Genomic DNA, 24350 nt, shown 5'->3' on the forward strand with positions numbered 1-24350 from the left:
GCTGAGGTTTACGTCCATCAGTTGACTCCGTCACTCCCAGGACCCTTACATTGTTCCCATTGACCGCTTTGTCTTTTGGACTATGTTTATTCGGATTCTGGCACTTGGGCAGTAACTGTGACGCAGCAAGCTATGTTCATTTGAAAGATGGGGCTTTATACAGTAGATAGCAGAAGAAGCCCGAAGACTGAGACAAAGACCTCATGGAATAATGAAAAAACTGTAGACGAAGAAAAGAAAACGACAAATGTTTTGAATGCTTAATTAACACAGTGTGTTCACTAAAATAAATGATAAACCCATACAGTCTTTATACTGTTGGTGTACTGAATTTATTCCTACTATTTTGGATTTTTTATTTTATATGTATTCTATTACACAGTGTGCCTTACAACCATGTCAATCCAGATATACTGCAGTACGCACAAAATGTCTCCTTTTGGCAGGTTTAAAAATTGATCTTTTGAATTTGAACTCTAGTTTTAAAGGCTGCAATATTCACAGGTGTTCAGTTGGGCTCTTAAATAAATAATTGATCCATTTATTGATTTAACTTACTGTCTTACTGTTTTTTGCACAAAATTTGCAACCTGAGTTAGCCTGTGAAGAGTAACATGAGAGTAACATCTCTACGGGTGTACTTAGATTAGATTTGGGATGACGTTCAGTCATACTCATGACAAGCAATAGGGTTTCAGTTTCACCTCTCCACCAGTATTCAAGAATCTTTTCAAATACACTCGCGAGTACTGAATAAGAGTATTTGTGATGATGAGCTAGGTTTTCAAAAATCTTTCCAGATTATTTTGTTTGGGATTTTATTTGTACTTTTCCCTTTGCGTCTTTGTTCATGCTGCGTGATTAGGAATTATGGAAGATAAGCAATTCTGCGACCCTCAGTAGAATCCCACAGTCTCAACTCTCAAGCACAGGAGACAGCCTTTCCATGACCATCTCCAGGGCTACAGACCATAACCACTGCCAACTCTAATCTAAAACACATTAACTAAAGTCTGATAACATGGGGAAAAAAGAACTAGCAGTTCTTCTACAAAAAATGCATTAAGAGTATCACTTGCCTAGTGATGTATCACTTGCCTAGCCTGGTAAGTGGCAGGATCCTTTTTGTGGAATTCAGTTAATTAGTATAACAATATAATCTTAAGGAGTATGAGAAATTAACTGTAATTAGGAATAACCACTTAATGATGATGTGAAGACATTTAATGCCCTTTAAAATGTGAAGTTTTACTGTAAGAAGACACTCAACACAATGGAAAAACAATTACACTACATTTTTGCCCTTGCCTTTCACAGCTCTACAACCACACACTCAACACTACTGTACTCATGTTTCAACAATGAGCAGTGCGGGTTCATTTCAACAGCAAAGAGCCTACACTCTATGCTCAGCTGATTCTTTTCAGCTCCATCCAACAATATCTGTCGTTACTGCTCAAATCCAAGACATTTTAATTTGCTCTTTTATATGAAATCATAACCAAGACTACCACCATACAAGTAGTAAAAGCAGAGAGGGTTCTACCAGATAGTCTTGCAGGGCACCCACGGCTATATTTTAATTGACGGTTTTACCGATACACCATGCAACAGGGCCCAACAAAGTAATTTTTACTTAACATGCATCGCCGTTCTCTTTACACATGAGGGTCACCCAGGAAGTAATGTCTCACTTTTTTCTTAATCAAAATGGACCGAAGAAAAGTGAAAGACCTAGAATTCCACGACAGGAAGTGAGAAAGTTAAAGCAAAATTGTCATTGGATTTCTATCAGAATTAATGTTTTAAAACACGGGACATTACTTTCGACCCTCAAGCCTTGTTCCAGTTGGTAATTACTTTTGAGTATGATACAGTACAGCAGAAATGTAGACTGTTAGTTTCTGCTTTGTGCAATCCAAGTGCAGAATCCTTAATAACATGCTGAACTACCAACATTCAAGTCTCACAAAAATCAAAGCACACAAATCTGGCACTTTTTCTGAAAAATAAAGTGAATACTTTCCTCGACAGATTTATCATTTTAGCTAGTGCTAATGTTTCCTGATGTTTGTATCTTGTTTCTAATTTTGTTCCTGCTGTTCATACAATTTTTTTTATTATGTTATTTGGGGTGACCTTGTAAATCAAGAGCAACTGATTACAGAAATGGCTTTGACAACTATGATGGAGTACTACACACCTGTTTTTTTTTCCTTATCAGAGAATACATTGAAAAATTGACATACATGGGAGAAATTTGCATCTATGAAGAAGGAGCCAGGGCTTTCAAGAAATATGTTTTTGCAAATCTGCCAAATATACTACAAAATGTCTTGTTTCAAAACTGTAAAGCAGCCATTCAAATCAAATTTGTTTAATGTCTTTTAACACTTTTCCCTTTTCTAACATAGTAAAAGCCAGTTAAGAGTCTTTGTACAATGCAGAATTAAATGTTAACTTTTGCAATTAAAGTAGGGACAAGAGCAACGATATCAACAGTGAGTGACAGAATATCACACAGCAAAAATTACATTAAAAAACTAAAAAGATAACAGAGACTTACTATAATTTCTATACATATTACATATCAGTAAGTGAGTCATATTATTGATCACAACGTCTGAACCATTGTTAGCAGTAAACCATAACAAATATAAGATTCAGCTGCCAAAACATGCATAGCAGTTTGTACCCTTCAGGGCCTGGAACGTCTGATGCCAATACTGGACCAATTCAGTTGGCTTGAGTAATCCAGAATAGGCAGCAGCCAGGAGCTGTGAGGGCCTTTTTAATGCTCAAAGCCCTGAAACTGGAATGGGCCAATACACGTTCAATCAATCTTGGCAAGCCTTATTATACTGCAGAGGGTTTGAATCTAGACGACGCGCACGTTACTACAGAACAACACTTACTTTCTCTTTAACTCCCCGGAGTTTCAGTCATTCCTCAATAAAAAAAAATCGGAATCTTCAAAACCAGTTCATTCTACTTGTCAGGCCCCCAAATGCATGCGCCTCTACAAAGAGAGGAAAAAATATCCTTGCATCAAGATGTTATGCATTCTGTGAAGGGGACATTAAGCAGTGTTTCATCACAAGGCAAAAATAAAGTGGCAAAGAAAAATCAGTGGGATTTAAATTCTTTACACCCGTTTAGTGCCTTTCATTCCAAAGCATGTTACACACAGGGAATGCAGCCACCTTCTTCCAGTTTAAGTACAGTTTAATAAAACAATAAAGTAGGTACACCTTGCACGAAGAGACGTTTACTGGATATTTCTTGTTTCAAATACATTTTGTCTTGTTTCAGCCACACCTGGCAGGATTTCTTTTAACTGAAAGCAACTGTTTATGCTAAGTACACTGATCTGAAGAGCAGAGCAGGGTGAGAGCAATGGTTTAAGTTGCACAAACCTAGATACCTGCAGCTGCCTTACAGATGGCATGTGCAAAAATGCATAGCCTCCTATGCACAGCCAACAAGAACAGCAGGCGGCAAATTAATGAGATCATCACTGCTTCTACAGCGGCCTTACAAGCACAGTTGTTGTACCCAGCACCTGGTGGCAAGCACAGCCAGCTTTTTAAGTGGAGCAACTGTTTGGTAATGGCAGAGGGAATTGGGCTGGATCGATGGCTGTGGCATTCAGAGCAAGGCAGTACATCACAGAGACAGTAGTTGAGAGTCACATCACTTGCCTGGGTTCTGACGTGCCATCGGTTTGTACAGAATGCCAGGCAGGTACTGTAAGTAAATCAAGCACAAGGTGAAGAGGTATTTGATGCCATTGTTTTCACAGACCAGTAACAGTGCAATCCTTCCTGAAGCACACAGAGGTTAGAGAGAAGGACTTCCACCACTTGATTTTCTTTTTCAGAACGGGCTCAGTGGTTAATTTGCTGAAGTTATGTCTTTTTAACATGATCAAGACAAGGTGGGCATGGCAGCTGATAACTGTGGACACAGGTGAAACCAATTTATGAAAGGTGAAAATTGCTAACCTTAACACATATACTGCAGTTGCCTGTAAATAACTTCAGCCAAGACTGATAATGAAATAAGATGAAACACCTTTCTTATGCTGCATAAATCAAACCGCCTTAGATAATTACAGAGGTAAAATGAAAAAAGCAACCAGCAATCTTGTGCCTTGTAACCTGCTGACACCAGACAACAAAGAAATATTTTAAAGCTTTCTGAAATAATGTAATGTCTCCTTCCTTTCACAAACAAACAACCAACTTGGAGAACAGCCTTCTCATCCATTTCTCATGTTTGCTCTAATTTTTAAAAAGCTTCTCTTTCAGCATTGGTTAAGTGAGGATTAGACACACTAAGAAAAGTCAGAAACACAAGATCAAACAACATAAAACCCAGACCACAGTATCAAAAGCTTTGGCAATTTTTTTTTCAAGATCATGGGATTTTGTGTTTGTGGCTTTAGAACATATTTCATGCAATTCATGTTTTTGCTCTATTTCAAAGAGGTCCTCTTTTGATTAACTTCACATGATGTGACATTGCTGTATGTTCATTTTCTGTTGCCACACAACGCTACAATTGTCTCAAATTGGCTCAAAGACGACATTGTTTTGACTACACAAATACAAGATTTATTTATCTTTCATAACCTGGAGACATTTCACACATACAAATGGGGCTGAAATGAACAGGCTTAAAACATGAGAACTATTCTGCCCAAAAAAAGATTATACATGACCACTGAAGCTCACGAGACCACCTGACAGACATTCCCATTAAAACCTCAACATGTCCACAACAACGCAATTAAGAGAGGTTTTAAGGTGTTTTAGAACATTTTTTAAATGGTTCCGAACCAACTAGGTCCAGAAAAGGTTTTTGCCGGTATCCAAATTCAGAAATTATCACCGATACAGTCAAAGAAATTTTTATAACCTCCAACTTCCTTTTAACATTGAATGTCATTTTCAATAAGATTTGTGCTTGTGGTTAGTTAAATGATTTATCAGTACAACCGTAGTCCTTTACACGCTTAAACTGGCCCCCTAACAACTTTATTAACATGTGCCTAAAACTGCTCAACTTTTCAACTTCAAAGCAAACCTCTTAATCTTTATTTCATGATGGCTGTTATGTGCAGTACAGCCTTGAACACTTTTGCCCTTTCTTGCCAAGCAGCTGAAAACCTTTCCATAGGTAGAAATCGTGCAACTCCAATGTGTAAAACCTCCAAGAGCATAACTAACAAGAGTGTGCTTTTCCCAGGAGCCAGAGAGTTAATTTGGGATTATTATAAATAATCACACAAGATGATTAATTGTGAATTTGCTAGTTAGCATTCAGGCTGTCTTAAAAAGGGATTTTAAATAACCAGAAATCCTATAATGACCTAGTTTTAGTGAGTCGGTTTCTTTTATGTCCTTTTTTTTCCTTTTTTGTTAAGAACACCTTTATTCTCTTCTGCTATTTGTAGAGGTATTGCTATGGTGTTTTTCTGTACCCAATGCGGTCTATGTTCTTTAAAAAAACAGTAAAGTGTCAAAATCCTGTCTTTTGTTGTCACATTTAATTAGCACTTGCAGCTATGTCAGACATGCAAATATTCTGGATATGATTCATGAGAAACTGGTTACAGAACATCATGACATACAGGACTTTAGCCGGCTTCATAATAAATGTTTGACAAGAGAAACATACATCCGCACTCATGATACTGTATGTTGATAATAATATTAATAATAATTCCTTACACTGATATACCGCTTTTCTACAGTACTTTTCTGTCACTACACTCAAAGTACTTTATAAGTAATAAGGACTCCCCTCCACCACCATTAATGTGTAGCCCTATCTGGATGATGCAACGGCAGCCAAAGTGCGCCAGTACACTCCCCACACACTATCTCTCAGTGGGGAGGACAACAGAGTGATGAAGGCAGTTCATAAATGGGGATTATTAGGAGGTCATGACTGGTGAAGGCCATGGGGGAAATTTGGCCAGGACACAGAGGTTAACACCCCTACTCTTTTAGAGAAATGCCATGGGATTATTAATGACCATGGAGAGTCACGACCTTGGTTTTACATTTCATCCAAAGGATGGCGCCTTTTTTATATTTAAAGTATAGTGTCCCCATCACTATACCATGGCATTGGGACCCAAACAGACCGCAGGGTGAGTGCCCCCTACTGTTCCCACTAACACCTCTACCAGCAGCAACCTTAGCTTTCCCAGGAGGCCTCCCACCCAGTTGAAGAAAGGTCTATACCACTGCTTGTGCAGAGAAAAGACTTAATACATGATCAGTTCTTCTCGGCTACAGTATATATTTCTTCGAAGACCATTAAAACACATTCCATCAAACAAATTAGGCCTTTAAAGGTCTTATAATATTGTCTTGGTCTCTTTCTTTTCAGATCCTGTAGAGTTCGCTTTTTCACATCTGAAAGCACAGTTTTTAATAATTCACAACGTACCAGGCTGGAAATACCATCTTGTAAGTTTTCGAAGCCACAGTAGGCCTACCACTCACGCGAATGACGTCTTCCAGTACAGCATGCCAAGTACTTGGAGTGGAAGCAACATGCTATGCCCAGTGGATAAAACCAGTGTACTTAAAGAGCTCATTACCTCATTTCCTTTGGTCTTATTCAGACGGAGCTGGATTTGGGTATATTAAATATGCAAAAATGTGAAATAAAAGACAGACATTCTATCATTTCCTAAAGACTGAATTGTTGACAACACCATTATTTTTTACATGAACAGTTTAAACTACCAAACTTCCAAACATAGTCTTTTATACAGGACTGTATCGGTAAATATTATTATTATTATTATTATGTTGCAAACATAACAAATTGCAAGGGTGTAGCTACTGCTGTATTTTTCTTTTTGCATCTTTACAAACCACATAGTGCAATATGGCCACCCTAAGACTGATGAGCAATAAAAAACCTCACCATTGTAGTTTTTCTTCAGCTACCCACATGTGTAGCATAGCTATATCTTAGGAACGAAAACAGGGCATATGGCCTGAAAAACGCATACTGGCGTGATTCCATGTTTCTAACTGAAGGACAGTGCAGAAAAGAAAATGACAAATTATCTGTAAATAAAATGAGAGAAATGTGGCACAAGCAGTATCGTCTGAATGTTGTAAGAACTGTGAAGGGAATCTTTTTGACAAAAATATCAGAAGGCGGCCAACATTCAGATCAGGATTACGCAAGACCTGTTCATTCAAAAGAAAAGCAAACTAAAGCATAAGGTTCCAACCTTTAGATCCTTTCTCAATTACACTAATTCTCAGATTCTCAGTCTTACAGAACTCAGCCCATATACTTACAATACTTAATCTCTTGACCCAAATGTATAATTGTCAGAGGACAGCACAGTGCCAGCTTACATTTAGGCAGAAAATCGCCAATTAATCAGTTTGTGAGTTCTTGGAGCAAAAATAAAGTTACAGTCAATACAGCAAGTGCGTCGCATTTTTCTATTGCTGGAAGAGAACAAGATGCATAACTGGACACTGTGTAGTACTTTTACTTTTTTTTAAAAATAGCTCTGTTGAAATTACAAACGGGAACATCACCAGACTGTTAAGCAGGAAATGTGCACAAACGCATAAACAAGAAAAGCAAACATATGTATCAAAATTAGGATAACCCACCACATAATCAACATTTCCAGTAAAGCCCTTTTCTACCTAATAACTGGTGGACACAGATTTTAACTGATCTTAACAACAGAAGCTGGTCAAAACACAGGGTGGTGTTGGCAGATGCTACATTAAAACAGCAATTTCACGTCTGAAGCGGATTTTCTTCATTTCTTCTTTTTTCTTTTCATTGCCCAAAAATGTGCTGCAATTACAAGCAATATGTACAGTACAACTACATACAATGATATTAAGTGGTAAGCAAGTGCCATATGGTAAAGCAAATCTGTATTTTGCATCCCATAACGTACAGTGTACACTAATTATTCTGCTTGAAGGATAGCAGCCCTCCAACCAGGCAATCACAACATTCTAAAAGAGCGAATCACAACCTGGGAGGAACGAATCCAAGATCTAGAAGACTTCAAGTTTTAACTCTATATTGTCAAATACTACAAAGCCAATCTAACATTGCCATTGCATTTAAGCTGCATGTAAGCTCAGCTGGAATGCAAACAAGCAGCTGTGGAGACCTCCAAAGAAATTAACTGGCTCGAATCAGTGCCTAATAAATATCCAGAAAGGCCAGGAAATCGCCTGGGACAGCTGTGGTTTGTGGCTTTGTAGCTCAGCTCCAGTGACTTGAGCAGGTCAGCTGTTCAAACCTGGGTCGACTAATGAATCGACTAATACTTGCTTTTAAATTTCCCCACCTTTACAAGGTCTGGATATCCCAAAACTGTTTTATTCACTTCAAATCATGGGGACAATCTGAATCTGTGTAACATTTTGCTTTACACATAGCCTTCTGGGATGGGGTTAGGCTTAGGGTTGGTCCCACTGTTAGAGCTGGGACAAAATGTTCTGAAGGACATCAGCATTTGGAGTTAATGTTTATAGTCAAACTAAGGATTGGAGGATATTTGCTCATTATAGTCAATGGTGTGATGGTGTGGAGACTCTCAATGTTTCTCTTTTTGCCTGGATACAGAACACTTAATGGTTACAAAGAAGGAATAAAAAAAACATTTCAGCATGTGAAGGATGGTACTATTTCTCAATTTTCATGTTTTGCTAAATGTTTTGTTTTCAGAAGCCAGTGGCAGGTAGCCTATATCCCCTCTTGTCCTGAAGAAAAAAACGTATTTATAAAGTTGCTGACATATAAATACTTCAAACAAACAGTGATTTCAGACTTACAGAACCCACCCCAGCCAGGAAACAGAAACGCACACTCACACTAAAGTCCTTCCATTACACTTTCATCACACTTTCATCAGTTCTTGACTGGTTGCATTCTACTCCTTCAGATAGATTTATTGCAATGGCCAAGGGAAAGGGTTAGTGGCCAACATCCAGATGGATTGCATAGTATTCCCCCACTGAATGGACGCCACTTACAGTATGTCATGATGTAGAGAGCAACCTACATAAAAAGACGATCACCTACAGTATATGCCTCATGGTAACACTACAGAAGATAGATTTTGTATTGTTTCAAAGATCTAATGTGATGCCATAACAGTCTATATGAGGATAAAGGAAATGTCTAACTAGTACAGTATATGAAGACTAACCATAACCTTAGTCTATATTGCCCACTTTGCTGTACTCTTACTTATTAGCTACTAATAGAGAACCACACCATGCAGAAAAAAACGATACTGCAACTGAGTTCCATTACATTTATCATCATCAGGTCAGGCGCCTGTTGCTTACAGTACTGGAATAGCAGTCTCTCTGTGAACTTATCTGAACTAAGCAGACATCATGGAGAGTGGTTCTTAAAACTGTGCTAATTTTCCAGAAAAAGGCATTGATTAGACTAGCCAGCACTGGGTTTAATTCTCAGTGCTCTTATGATACTATTCATTCACAATTATATTTCAGCATACTGCACATCCTACAATCTATCACAGCATGAAATAATTTACAAAGAAAAGTAATACAGCTAAAAACAGTCAACTGCACAGGCTTTTTTGGAACTTATGTTGGTCATGTTCACAGAACAGATGAAATCACGGATTACCACAAATCAATTTGCCATTGTGGAAGAAGTTGGCTGGGTACAATTTCATATATCAAGAAGCTATAGACCTATAAACATTTTTGCAGATGCACAAAACTGAATAAATAAACAATATTAATTTTGAAAGAATACTGGATGCACAGATAACAAACAGAATAGGATCATTACCAATAATGGGGGAATGCTCAGATTGGTGTGATGTAATTAGTGGGGTACCACAGGGATCTACATTAGGACCACTGATATTTCCAATTTGTATCAATGGTCTAGATTCTGGTACAGGTTCACAGGAAGACAATACCAAAATAGGCAGATTAGCAAAAACTATGGAAACTACAATGAAAGTTCAAATATATACAAGCAAAACCAATGACTGAGCTAACACCTATGAATTAAATAGACACTTGCAGAGGATACATGCAGGTAGAAAAACAAATGCCAAGCTTAAATAAAATCAGAGCGTACACTGATAAATCATTTACATGTTCTAGATCAGTGGCTTTCACACATTTCTATCATGGCTGACTTGAAAATTGCTCAGTGGTCTCAAATAAGCATTTAATGATCTTTGATGTTGATTGCGAAGTTAGGTAACTACTATACAGTACTTTAGATAAAAACAATGTTTTTTGTTGTTTGAATAAGAGGAATTATTTTATTACCAATATTCTTACCTTTCTAATGCAATAGATGAATCTCCTCCTTTTTTAAAGAAAACTGCTGTGACGTCGGCTGTAATGTTTGTCTGCTTTTGCCTTAGTTTAAAAATTAATTTAAAAATCAATGTGAATAAGTTCAATACAATGTGAATACTAATAACATAACTGTTTTCTTTTGCACTTTTTAACATTGTCAAAACAGTCTTGATTGTCATCAGCAGGAGAAAAAAAATCATTCAAGTTCAAGGTCAAGTACAGAAACTGCAGACTGTTCTGGTTTCCCCAAATTAATTAAATTCTTGATTATTCCACAGCCTTTCCATGGACAACTCAAGCAGCTCTCATAGACTGTACCACAGATTGATACCCTCTGCTCTAGACTACTGTATACGGGGAGGCAAAACAAAAGCTAACGATGTTATATATTCAGTACATTGTTAAATGTGCAGAAATTAAAACAAAGGATGTTATGTTACAATTGAACAATGCACTATTAACATCCCATTTAGAATACTCTGTACAATTCTGGTCATCATAATACAAAACAAATAATTCTGCTCTGCAATCAGTCCAGAGAATCAGCAGTGCAACACAAAACAAAGGACACAAACAGACTGAGCATAAGTGGTTTAAAAAAGAACAGGAGACACTTCTACACAATGGGTTATGGAACAAACTATCCACCCATATAGCTGGAGCCTGTACCCTGGCTTCATTTAAGAAACTGCTGGGCGAATTCCTCAGAGCTTTTAGCTACTCGTATCCAACAGAGTAAGAAAAGCTGAACGGACTGCTCTTTCTTGCAACCTTTCTTATGTTCCAGTACATTTCCCCAACATTACAGATCGAAAGAAGAAGAAAGCTGAAAAAGCTCCACTCGTCATTGCTCAGGGGAATGCACCGAGAGGGTGCAAGGCCCTTTATTGAGCTAGCATGTAGGTGGGTCAATGGCTATTGTTTTCTGTTACAAAGTAAAACTATGCTTCTCATTTTATTTTGTGCAATCCCAGGAATTCCTCATTCTTCCACTGACCTGTAGTTCAAAGAGGATTTAAAGGAGTTTTTTTATGGATTTCTTCTCCGTTATGGAGAAAATCTGTCAGTGACCCTAATGTTAGTTTTATTGGGCTTGGTGGTTTTGAATAAATGTCACGTCAAGAGCCAAAGATGTAAAGGGAACATGAACTGTGCAAAGATGGAAAGGACTTAAGAGTCTTTTAATTTTTGTGCTCAAGTTTCCCCACTTTGAAACTGTAACCTTAATTAGCTCCATCAATTAACACATTAGCTCCCTCCAAATGACTAGCAAAGTGCCTCAACCCCTCCTGTTTAGATAGCCAAGCAGATTAGACTTGTGTGTTTTTCTGATGACTGTGGGATTCCTTTAACCACCTTTGAGTTAAACTTTTTTTTTTTTACTCATTCTAAAAATCACCAAAAGTCCTAAGTATCACTGAGGACCTTCAACAACCAACGGATCCCTCTTTTTACTTGCTGTACATTTTTTGCTATGCCATTTTTGGCATAACCAAAGAGAAAATATACCGTCAGAGATTCAAGTGTGAGATGGGTGCTGGCACAGAGATCTAAATATGGTACAAGGGCTCAGAGGTTGCAAGAGTCCCACAGTAGCTGCAGACAAGAAAATGAGGGAAGGGGGCTGGAGAGGTTACAGAGGGCATTTGACAACTGTGATGATACAAGCTGCCAACATTAAACTGTAATACACATCCCTGCGGTGCATACCAGTGATTTCATTGCCCCAAAGTGCATACTTTCCACCTCTACGTAATGTGTGCTGTATTAATTTTCTGACATTTTTAAACAATGAGCTATCAACCCTACAGTAAGAACAGCGGACCAACTACTGTTCAGTATTAAAAGCACATACAGTTATAATGAGATCATGAGGAGACATCCTTCTTATGTAAGGATAATACTAATCTACTAAGTACAAAGGCTTACTACAGTATCCAATACTGTACATCCTATCACACGATCTACCTGTTAAGATTTTGGTTATTATAAACCTGAGAGGCTGTTAACTTACTGCACATAAACATTTGAATGAAACGTGTTAATAAACATAATAGCAATATAGTTGTTGTTGTTGTTGTTACAGCGAACGCGTGATACTAAAATGTGTAACAAAAGCAGTCCAGTGTACACTTGTTCAAGTATCATGTTAGCAATATACTGTTTTAGTGACAGTCTTTGTTGCTCCTTATGTTACCATGTTACATTTTTAAATCGTACTTGTGCACAGGTCTAAGGGGTCGCTGAGATTGCCTAAGGTGTTGTAATTTAAAAAAAAAACTTAATTCGCTAGTGCACTTCCGAATTCCATTTCATTTTGTACCCATAAGATACAAGCAAAAGTTCCTAACGTTTTTTTTTATTCAGTGTAACAAAGCGCTAGCGCCAGGTGTTTTATCGGCACATCAGCTACAGAACAGTGTACAGTAGAAAACTCATCTCTATAATGATAACTCACCAAAAATTTCAAGTCACGCTAAATCATGCATCACAATAATCAGAACCACTCACGGAACGTTAAATAAAAATGTCCATACCGTTTTAAATACATCTCAGTATCGCTGAAGAGCGTTCATAAATATCATTGCATGTACAGTATCTTATCAAAATCACACTGCATTTAGGCTAGTGCAAGAATTGTAAAATACCACAATTTATCTTTAATGTAATTTCCTAGGTTTCATATAGAAACGATATAATAAATACAATGCAATAACTGATTACCATTGTTTTTTTTATAGTTAGTGGGGAAAAATCCATATTCAGTTTTTATTCCTACAAGAAAGGGTACTGTAAGGTACCTCTCAGTTAATATTTCAATCGTTATTTCAAACACCTTGAATTACACGAGAGAAATGCAACTAACACTTTCTACAATACAGCTGTACTATCAATATTATATTTATTACACCTATACAGAACTCCTTTTTGTATTAATACCCCAATAAAGAAATAACGAATAAGGACACGTTGCAAGAAAAACAAATAAGTTGAATTCGCACATCAGACACAGAAGGAGGAAAATTCTTCATTCTTACCTTAAAAAACCTCTTATGCATCCAATGCATTCTTTAAAAGATGTCGAATTTCTTTTGCAATTTTGAAACTGTTTTGCTATAATATAATCACAAAGACTCAAATCGCAAGCCGTCTTCAAATTAACATCGATGCTATCTGGCGAGACAAGGCACATAGACCCCACACACCAAAGCCACCCGATCCTGTGTGTTTTATTTCTTTTTAATGATATGATCAGTCACTGCATTTTTCTCATTGTTAAATACAGAGCTAAAAATGTCCTGGCAGTTTACCAAAACCGCATACTGTCCCCCCATTCTGCTCCCAGTTCTTCACGGTATATCCAAATTGTCAGATAGCAGCTTCTGTCGATGTGTCTCGGTTAGCCCGTTATATGTAATTTATTTTCCGTACAGAATGTGAAGGCAAAAGAATGGGAGAGAACAGAGGTAGGTTTCTCGAGTACGGAGAGCCAGATGGTTCAAACCGCCTGACTTCATGATTTCACCGCAAGAGGGAGCGGAGAAGGCTCGCTTTTCACCGAAACGCTCAATTCCAATCACGCAGTCCCGGAGGAAGGAATGAATATCTGTTGTTGCAAATTCTTCTCTAGCTACAGAGTGCCATTTGTTTTCCATCATTCTCCTCTTTATAATAATCAGATAAGTAGATCCGGGCAGCATTGCTCATTGCACTATCTTGTTTTACAGGGATATGGACATTCTTGGACTTTTTTTTTTAGTCCAAACTATGAAGAGAGAAACAAACAAACAAGCACTAAAGCCAATATTAATATGTAGAGAACTCGCTCACGTAAAACTAATCTACATTCAACGTGTCATCATAGCCGCTTCGACTGCACATAATATGAGTAATATTGTTGCTTCCCTATTTGATGATTGCAAAGTTATTTAGAATGGGATCCCCTACACCAAAAATTGTGAGAAATTATATGACTCAGTGTTCTCTACAAGATCTATATAAGAAACAATGGTTTAAGAAAGTCCTATTTATTAATTGTGTATTCACAATACACGCGTTTTATATTATCTGTGCAGTTATAAAATAGTGCATAATAAAATAGCTGTATTTGCGGCATTCCCCGACGGCTATCCCACTACCTAGCAGAGCGAGATTCAGACAGGTCAAAACTAGAGCAGTCGTTTTTATCAAAACATGTTAAAAATTAACATCAGTTAAAGCGCGTTTTACAATCTAAAGAGTGCTAACATTTACTAAGTCAAAAGCATTATCTTGCCATTTCATGTTATTATCATCAGTATCGACATAATCACTATTATCAGTAGCATTATTAATAATTATTATTTTCCGTTGTCTTGCTTCCAGTATAATGATCATTTAAAAACATCGTGTTAAAGTGCATAATGGGTCGCTATTAAGCATTCCCGGCTGCTTATTTGCTACCGAGAAATAAAATTCAGCTTCGAGAGGCACCGGCCTGTAAGTATCCTGTAATAACTGCAAATGAGGTGCATACAGTAGATGTTTCCTGTTGAAAACACAATCAGTGGTAGGATCAGAATAACAATATTAAAATTTAATGACGCCATTAAATCTCCCCATTATTTTTGTTTAGTAAAGGCAATGGGAAACGGATATCGGACTTTCAATCGGTTACACGTCTGCTTCAATGCTGAAGAGCGGTTCACACAGTTCAGCATTTGGGACTGGTATAATTCCCCTTTTTGTCCCTCTAGTCGCCACGTCTTCAGCTGAGCTCCTCCCCCTTCTGCATTTCTTCAGCTTTTCCTCCTAGCCACAACGTGAACTTGGACTGGATCTCACCTCCCTTGGGGCTGTTCTCCTCGCAATCCCAGCCACGACGAGGAGAATAGTCAGCATCCACACAAGTCCTGACCAATGCATTTCCTTCCTGCACACCCTTCCAGCTGGCTTCTATAATCACCTTGTGACCCAGCCTAAGCTCCCTGCTCCCTTATACCACTGCTCCAACCTCTTCACTCCTCCTCATCTCAACAGCTGAACTGTAGAGTTTTCTTCCTACTGTACGTGTCAGCACGGAATTGGCCTTTACCTGTTTTCTACAGCTCCTGTGGGAAAATGTGCTGCCTTCTTTCCAGTACTGTCAGAATCCAACCCTCCAGCTCATCAGAAACTTTGGGACTCACTGAGAGCATTAAAACACGAGACGAGCTTGGATACGACAGGAGACCCAAGAAAGTAATGCACTAACAATCCCATGTATCCATTTCTTAGAGGCTTCCACAGAGGCAGCATCAATCACAAGACTGGGGAGCTGGTTCCAGACTCTTAATCTTTTTTTAGTATTCTGTGTCCCTAGTCCCATGATTCCCATCATATATCTGCTATATTCTCACTGCATATACAGTATCTGCCAACATCTGGTTTAAGATCCTGTCCTTACCTACAATAGTTATCTACTACCATTCTGAATTCCCCCGAGTCCCCTTATGCTCTCTCTCAACATCTCTGTTCATCTGCTGGTGGTATAGCTGTACCTTACAGTGCTACATCTAGGCACACGGACATTTAAGGACTGCACTATTTCCCCTGCTCCTCTCCAAGACACCCCTCCAATCTACATTTGTAGACCCAGTGGTACACCCCCATTTTTGCAGTAATTGCTCTGCCCTGTATTGTTTTGCTGATTGTATTTCTTATTCAAAGACAGGCTGCACCCTGAAGGGGATGCGAGTCCATTGCAGATTTTAGTACTGTAATAATAAAAGTTAAAATATAAGACATTATATTAACCATAAAAATAAACCAAAAATCTTCAATTACATTTATCTACTGCTTTGGTTTTAAAGTATCCCGAAACTCTTTACAGAGAGTATATGGTTAGATTGACCCAATTCATCCACTACTCAAGTGCAATGTATAGTACCTGTCACACCCCACACTCTCCCTCGCAAACACCCTTTCATTCCCACTCTTTCACAATCCCAGTCCTAATTGAACCCATCACATTCCCACATGCACCAGATTCCTCAAATTCTCACTCCCAGACCAATTATCCAACCACATCCCTTTTCCTTCAGTATTTAAAGTTCCCTCACATACAACCCATGCTTGCTATTGAGAAACCTCCTGTAGTATTCTTTTGTGTCTGTTTCCAAGCCTCTTCATTGCTCTCCTGGTACCAAATCTTTGCTCCTGCCTTTTGGATTTGCCTGGTTACTGGACTCATTGACCAAGCCCCTGGATAATGTCTTTTGGATTGTGCCTGTTCTATTCTGCATTTTCCAGGGTTCACGGTTCTGCATAAGGATCCTGCTATTCTACCAATTGGTTTCCTGACAGTACCTCAGTGTGGGTTAAATCCCATTCTGCACTACTCCTATTCCCCTAAGGGAATTAAGACAGAATTCCTGGTTTAACATCCCTACTGCAATGAACAGAGGCGTGGGATTCTTATTGACAAAGTAGTCAAGATCTCAGTATAGGCTCACACCCAAAATAGGGGTTCAGGGGGAAGATCACCAGCTACTGCTCCACCAAAACATGTCAAATTGACATCATTCTGCCTTTACCAATGTGCTTATTAGAACCATGGACAAAACATGTTTCTAATATTTCAGCTGTTGTTAATTAGAAACTGTGTACAGAGAACTAAGTTCTCAATGGCACACAAGTTCAAAAACATTTAATTTAAAAATATTTTTTTCAAACAGCTTGTAAAAATTCATTCTGTTTCAGGGCAATTTTAAACTTCAGCTCTTTCTCAAAGTGTTCCTGTGAGCCTGGGATCATATGTTAATGTGACATTACTACAGTATGTGAATTTTGACGGTTCGGTACTTAGGATCTTGTCAATGTTGTCACGCGGAGCATGTGAGAATAACTGGTCGGACCCTGTGCGGTACTGAGAGAGTAGTTTGAATGAGTTTGGTGTCCAAATCCCAGGAGCGAAAGGCAGAATATGAGGTCGAGGTAGGTAGGCTTGGTCTGCTTTCCAGAGTGTCAGGTCGAGGGTATCCAAATCCAAAAGACGCTAGACAGAGACGAAGTCGAGGCCAGAGATTGAACGGGGTCGGGTATCCAGAAGTCGGGTCAGAAAGGTACGTGTACGAGAGAAAGTCAAACGTCGAACTCAACAGTGAGCGGGGACTGAGAGGAGTGAGAGGGCATAAACAGGAAAAGGCGTGAGAAGTGATAAGAGCTTAACTAGTGCGCAGGTGTTGACGACGAGAGGTGCACGCAGGAATACAGTTCGTGACAGATCTGTGCCTGTGGTTAGAAGATTGCCAGTTCGTATCCCGCAGCCGGCAGAGGAATCCTACTTTGTTGGGCCCCTGAGGAAGGCCCTTAACCCCAACTGCTCCAGGGGTGCCGTATAAATGGCTGACCCTGTGCTCTGACCCCAAGCTTCTCTCCATGTCTGTGTGTCTCCTGGAGAGCAAGTTGGGGTATGCAAAAAGACACATTCCTAATACAAGAAACTGTATATGGCCAATCAAGTGATCTTATCTCTTAATAGCATTGAAGTTCTTTTACTACAAAATCTGCACCATGCTCTGGACCTTGGGCAAACAGGTGCCTGAGTCCCTCTTATAATGTGGCTGAGTTTTGAGGATGGAGGTCTGGTTTCTTTCCTGAGTAAAATCAGACAGGTTTTGAACCTGGGTGCCATAAACATGAGGCCAAGCAATCTGAGGCTCCCAGCTCTCCTCTGAAAGTAATTTCATAAAAATTGAGAAGGCAGTCTACAATAGGAAAACAAAAAACACAACTTTTATGGAAATGTGTTTACAAAATTAGTAATATTTCGTATGACTAATAATGATTATTTATGCATCTCTTGTTTACTAATCATATGTACTTTTTTTAATTTATAAAAGCAATGCACATAAGTGAACTTATAGTTGACAGGTCACACAAGGTTTGATATGTTACAGTAAAAGCTCATTACATTTCTCAGGAATCTAAATAGAATACAATGAGTCTGGCCTGTCAATCACCTGTACTGTATAATTACACATAGTTCAGACACCTGCAACAGCTGATGGTATGTCAAAAAACTCAGTTTTGTAGTGTTTGTTCCATTAAATACTTAATATGCTTAATTATATACATAATATAACATTTAATACTCTATAACATATCAGTGGTACCAGGGAATATTAAGGACCTACACCGTGTTCCCTGTCTATAATGTAATAAGATCTGGCAGTGTCACAGAGGGCAAGGATCATGGTCCCAAAATTATTTGCACCTTATACTTATTTCTTATACTTATCCCTCGGGAGGGGGATCAGAATACCTCCTGGGTATCCCTGCCTGTCGTAAGAGGCGACTAAAAGGGTTGTGTCAGGAAGGGCATCCGACGTAAAACCATCTTGCCAAAACCATGGTTGCAAAGAACACAAAGCACATACTGGATCGAAGATGTGCTCGACAGAGACAAGTGGAGAAGAGCAACCAAAGCAGCTGACCCCAGGACAGTCTGGGACTAAGGCTGTGAAAAAGAAGAAGAAGACTTATTTCTTATACTGTACTTATAAGAAATACAAAATTACACTTCAGAGAAACAGATTTATTTATACCGGCAACCTTATTTAAAAACAACATTTCTCTTTGCCCCCAAAACTGTGATTAAAGGTAAGGGTTTCCTTGATTTTATCACATGATGAAGAGATAAAGGGATAAGGGGAAAAGGAGAACCAGCCGGACATCCCAGAATAACAATGTAGTGAGTATTATAATAGAAAGGGGGAATGTGAACTCATTGCTGCCAGCTGGTGAAAATCACCACCCATGGGAAGCCGAACTGAAGCAAATTGTGAAGGTACTGTATATAGTCATGCCAGCATTTCTGTAATGCCTGTCAAATCTGCAGAACCAACTGCCATCTCAGTGGAAAACTGATACAGCTCTGAACGCACCGCACAGAAATGGATAACTTAGACGATGTGTCAGGAAACCCTTTGTGAACTGAAAGTGCTACTGTCCAATTTAGTGTATAAAAAATGCCTGGGCTTTTATCTCTGAAGCGGTTTATTTTGGTGTTCATACATTTTTAAGCAATTTGATCCCCCCCCGGATTACACAGTATATGCTTTGTGTTTGTCACATTTTAGCTATGTGTCAGATGGCAGGCAGGTTTGGGATTCAGTGTTTCTGATTACAGGAACATAATATCTTTAGTGTTGAAACAGTGGGGCCTACGGTGAAACTGATACAAGAGCTTTAGATCCTAAAAAGGTATTGACAAAATCAAACCAGAGGACTACTTCAAGACCAGACAAGAGGACATGAGGAAAGTTAGAGACACTCAGTTAGAACTGAACAGACTTCCTATGCCAAGGCTGTAATGTGTAATGTGCATAGGAAAAAACAAAGATCCTCATCGAATTTTATATACTGTAGGAGGATTACATTATGCTCATTGAAATAAGTGCTTGTGAAATGTTTCTTTGCTATTTTAAGTATCTGTCAGCAGCATGCTCTTGTCCTTGCCAAGTGATCAGTGCAGATTTGTAGCATTTGTTTATTATGAAGAACAGACTGAACTAACGATGTGTAAACTTTATTGAAGATGATTTACTGTTCACATTCCATAACAGCTGCCGGGATGGAAACTCATTAATGGTGGATGAAATGGGTGAGTGCTCTGTCTTAGGAATTATATTTTATTCTTTCCTTTCAGAACAATGGCTCTCGAAATGAATTCCTCATGACAGTAGTCTGTTATATTTAGTTGACATACAACAAGACAGAAATTATTGTTAGCAATGTATACATGACAAGAAGGATCAATGATCCAGAAAGTTGCTGTACTATTTACAAATGAGTATTTATTTTTCGGAAATCATTCTAAAATCAGTGTTTCATAAATGGCCATCAACTGAAACATCACTCAGTGCAATTGACTGTTGCTTTATGGGCTATGCCTTTGTAGAATATCAGAATACTTTTAACTTTCTGATTTTCAGTTGAAAAACGTTAGTTTTTAATTGACTTGGAAGCTAATTGAAGCCATTTGGCTCATCTAGCCTGTTTGCTAGCTCATTGCTAGCTAATTGATCTGTTGATCTCATTTGATCATTTGTTGAAATAAGCCAGGGTATCAGCTTTAAGAACCTGCCTGTGTAGCTTGTGCCACTCCTAAAAAACTTTGTGTAAAGAAGTAATGTCTGTACTTTAGTTTCACCTCACCTTAGTTTCTATTTGTTTTCTTTGGTTCGTGTTTCACTGTTGATTCCGAAAACAGCCACTGGGTTGACTTTGTCAATGCCCTTGAGCATTAGGAAAGCAAAATAATGTTATTTAATGTCTTTCTTCCCCATGATAATAAAGGTCTGCTTCCAGCTGGCATGTCCTTTAATTTGACTATCTTTCCTAGAAGACAATTTCAGAATAGTGTGTTTTGAATCAACAATCTAAACAGTGACAAAAACAGGGAGTCAAAAATAGTGGAATATTCAAGAAAGAAAAAGTGGTGTTATTTATTCCCTTAAGTATGATTGCCACGTAAAATACTTTGTTAAGGCTAAATGAAACCTAAAGCAACATTACTGGGCTACAAAAATCAAAATATATTATACCTGAATGCTCCAAAAAATGCAAGAAAGATCTGCAGTACCTAATCAAGTTACATCTGACTCACGCAGGTTCACTTGTCAATTTGCTTTCATAATAAGTGCCTCTGGGATACCACATCCCTGATGTACTGTGTGCTGCCATGATGGAAGAGAGGTAGTGAAAAGGGTCTCATGATTTTATGCCACTCTGGCTTGTGAGATTGATATTAATGGTCACGAACTGAGTCCTGAAATTGTGATCGATGTCACCCAGGCACCATAACTTTGCTTGCACTGGTGTGTGGGGATGGCATGCATCATTTCAGGTAGTGTAACATATTTTGTTGCCATTGAACCTGGCCTATTACATTTGGCAATGATGTACAAACACATTTTGCAAGATGTGATGCTCCTAAATGTGTTTTCTGATTAGGACTGGCTGTCTAATCATGAGGGATCAAGATGTGCTCTGATGCCAGCAGCTAAGATTCACTTCTTTGGTCTTTAGGAATCTGTCCACATGGGGATTACATCTGTCTATGTTGATTTGCATGAGCAGCTGCATCTGAAGCTAGCTAAGAAAGTTTTTTTAAAAAGCCCACCCCTAGTTATTTATCCTTTTTATAGGTTTTGACCAATCCTTAATGTTCCAGTGAGCAGCTGAATATTGCAGGCTAAAGCCTCTTTCAGACATCTCAAACAAAGCAGCATTAAAACGTAACACTTGCTACGGTCTTTAAATTGAGTAGACATAAAATGAAATGGGATGTGAAATACAGTTCATAATTATTGTGGGCATCACTTTATGCAGAGTATCATGAAACCCATATACTGTATTAATCAATTTAACGCCTTTATTGATGCAAAACAATAAAAAACTGAGAGTGCACATAAAAGTTGGTCTGAAATAAAAAGAAATCAGGTAAAACAGTCATTCAAAATGATAAAATAACCAGAGCAAAACGATGCAAGATATAGAAAGTTACAACAGTTGAAGAATCGTAGGCTCTAGAAGTACAGTGTAAAGTAAATGAAAGAAAATACACAATACAAGGGACAGGAAGCACAGCTCATGCACTAAAAGATCAGAGATGGTGCAGGACTGATAACGTTATGTATCCTGTTTCTCCGTCGGGGTGACCAGGAGGAGAATGAGCAGCACAAGAAGCAGGAGTCTAAAGAGGAGAAATAAGGAGAGGAAGTCCAGAAGACAGGAGAGGAAAATGGTACTGAAAGGAGCATGTACTGCACACAGTGATGAATGTTGCAGCCATACTCTGCACAAAGCGTCACAAATAAAATCCACGGGTTATTTTATACTGGAAGATCAGTGAAGTGCAATATCAGTCATCAGCTGCAGCTGGCTTTGCGTCTGGAGCACTGTCACTTTTCAGATACTGGAAGTCCACAGATCAGTGGTGCACATGGGAGCTGTGCTATCTGGTCAGGGAAGATTAACTGGAACTTCGGCAGGCCACGACAAAAAGAAAGTGGTCTCAGTGACAAGGTTTGTAGTACAATTTGTGCTCTTTCACAGCCACAGCTGACACACATAAGGATTCTGCCTAGCAGTCTATGTAAAGAGAGCTGTCTTTTTATGAAATATGATACCTTAGAAAAGGCGAAGACAGATTTAGAGTAATGGCATTACAAATTCTGCCATGACTTGTCCAATTACTTCACAGGGATCCCTATGGGATCCAAGAGGGATATTCTCACCCAATCCTTGCAAAAGCATTCCAGAAAGCCTACATCCCAGGATTAAGCTGCCTGGAATGGGCTGTAATCCAGCAGACTAGGATATGCTGATTACATACAGGCAAGTTGACTGTTTTCTTAAACAAGTGCAGAATAACAGTGTTAACCCCTCTCATGTTGTGCCATGATCAGGAATAATTGGGAGTTGGTGAAAAATCAGTGTCACAAAGTCAGTATCTTCCATGGTGTAAATGGTACTGTACGCTGAAAGCAAAATGTACAACAATACATTTTAATAGATCTTTTTGCTATACATACAATGGAATACTGCATTTGTAAAAATGATAAGGAGCAAGGCAACACTATACAAGTTATTCCTTAATGTTTTGTTTTCCTGATAGCAAAAAAAGTGTTAAAAGATAAATGCAACCATCGTGATGGAGGAGATACTTTTTTCTGATGGACATTTCTGTGAAAATGTATTGAGTCTTCATTTTCTAATATTATAATAAATAGTATTTTGCTTCAAAGTCTCACCAGGACAAACAGGCTGCAAATTGATAGACGGATTGGAAAAAAATATTATTTTTTTTACTATTCGGCCAGCGTCGCTCCAAGCAATCTACACCATTAAAAGGAAGATTCAGATGAAATGAAAAGCTTCATCTCTGCTAATACCTTCTGAGAAAATTGTCTCACCCATTTGATTCACCAATATTTAATCTAAAAAAATAAATGAATGGAGAGCATGCTGTGTAGTAAATGAGGCTTATTAAAGATCATCCCGCTGTGAAATTCTCACTGAAAACTGCTAGAGGGCTGTGCAAGACATTCAGGGAGATGGACAGTCCCCACTCAGTGTTTGGAAGCTGTTTCTCAAAGAAATAGTGATGTCTTACTGCCTGCTAGCATTATTAAAAAGGAGCTGCAGCAGCAGTCTACCCAGAACTAGCTTGAGTTCTGGTCTAAATATTAATTAAAAAAAGATGAGGTACTGAATTACATACGAATAATAAAAAAATGAATGGAGATAAACAGAAATTTGGCATTAAGTAGGAAATGATTGCTGTCTACCATTTATGATGGGTAACAAACATTTAGATATCATACAGTCAACAAATGTCATTGAAATATATAATTGCAAAATTCCAAAAACTTTGTTCGGTTGAATAAATCAAACATGACTGCGCCCAAAGAAGGCTCCGAAGCCGAAACATTGCGTCTCTTCTCCTGGAATAAACCTTCACCTATTCCTTTGCATGCTGACACAGCTACCTACTTGAATCAATGCATTAACTAACTTTGCTGTAGTTATCCCCAATAGCACACTAATGCTGTTATCATGTAATTCCGTAGGTTTTCTTATACAGTACATCTTGCTAATGTACGTACCTTGGAGTGGGGAATTTACTACTTAAACTATAGCTTTAACACTTATCCCCACCTAGTGGATCCAACGTGCAATTGAGGAAATTCTTTAGCAGAAGAAATAGGATTTTCAGAGTTAATAATAATAATAATAATTGCTTACACTTATATAGCGCTTTTCTGGACACTCCACTCAATGCGCTTTACAGGTAATGGGGACTCCCTTCCACCACCACCAATGTGCAGCATCCACCTGGATGATGCGACGGCAGCCATAGTGCGCCAGAACGCTCACCACACACCAGCTCTCAGTGGGGAGGAGAGCAGAGTAATGTAGCCAATTCATAGATGGGGATTATTAGGAGGC

At 38.5% G+C, this 24350-nt stretch overlaps 1 protein-coding gene across 2 annotated transcripts in view; it reads right to left on the reverse strand.

Annotated features, from left to right (window-relative positions):
- Nucleotides 1-13854, reverse strand: part of b4galt2 (beta-1,4-galactosyltransferase 2) — a 125613-nt gene extending 111759 nt beyond the window's left edge. Inside the window, exons 1-2 of one of the 2 annotated variants that reach the window (XM_088598100.1) lie at nucleotides 13412-13854; nucleotides 2916-3019 (exon numbers count right to left, since the gene is read on the reverse strand). The gene's annotated coding sequence lies outside the window, so the exon portion shown is untranslated. The remainder of the gene's footprint in view (nucleotides 1-2915; nucleotides 3020-13411) is intronic. The other variant, XM_088598099.1, reaches the window with a different exon arrangement.
- Nucleotides 13855-24350: the final 10496 nt, after the last annotated feature.

This window comes from Lepisosteus platostomus, chromosome 11, assembly GCF_059453375.1.
Source record: "Lepisosteus platostomus isolate fLepPlt1 chromosome 11, fLepPlt1.hap1, whole genome shotgun sequence".
Classification (NCBI taxonomy): Eukaryota; Metazoa; Chordata; class Actinopteri; order Semionotiformes; family Lepisosteidae; genus Lepisosteus; species Lepisosteus platostomus.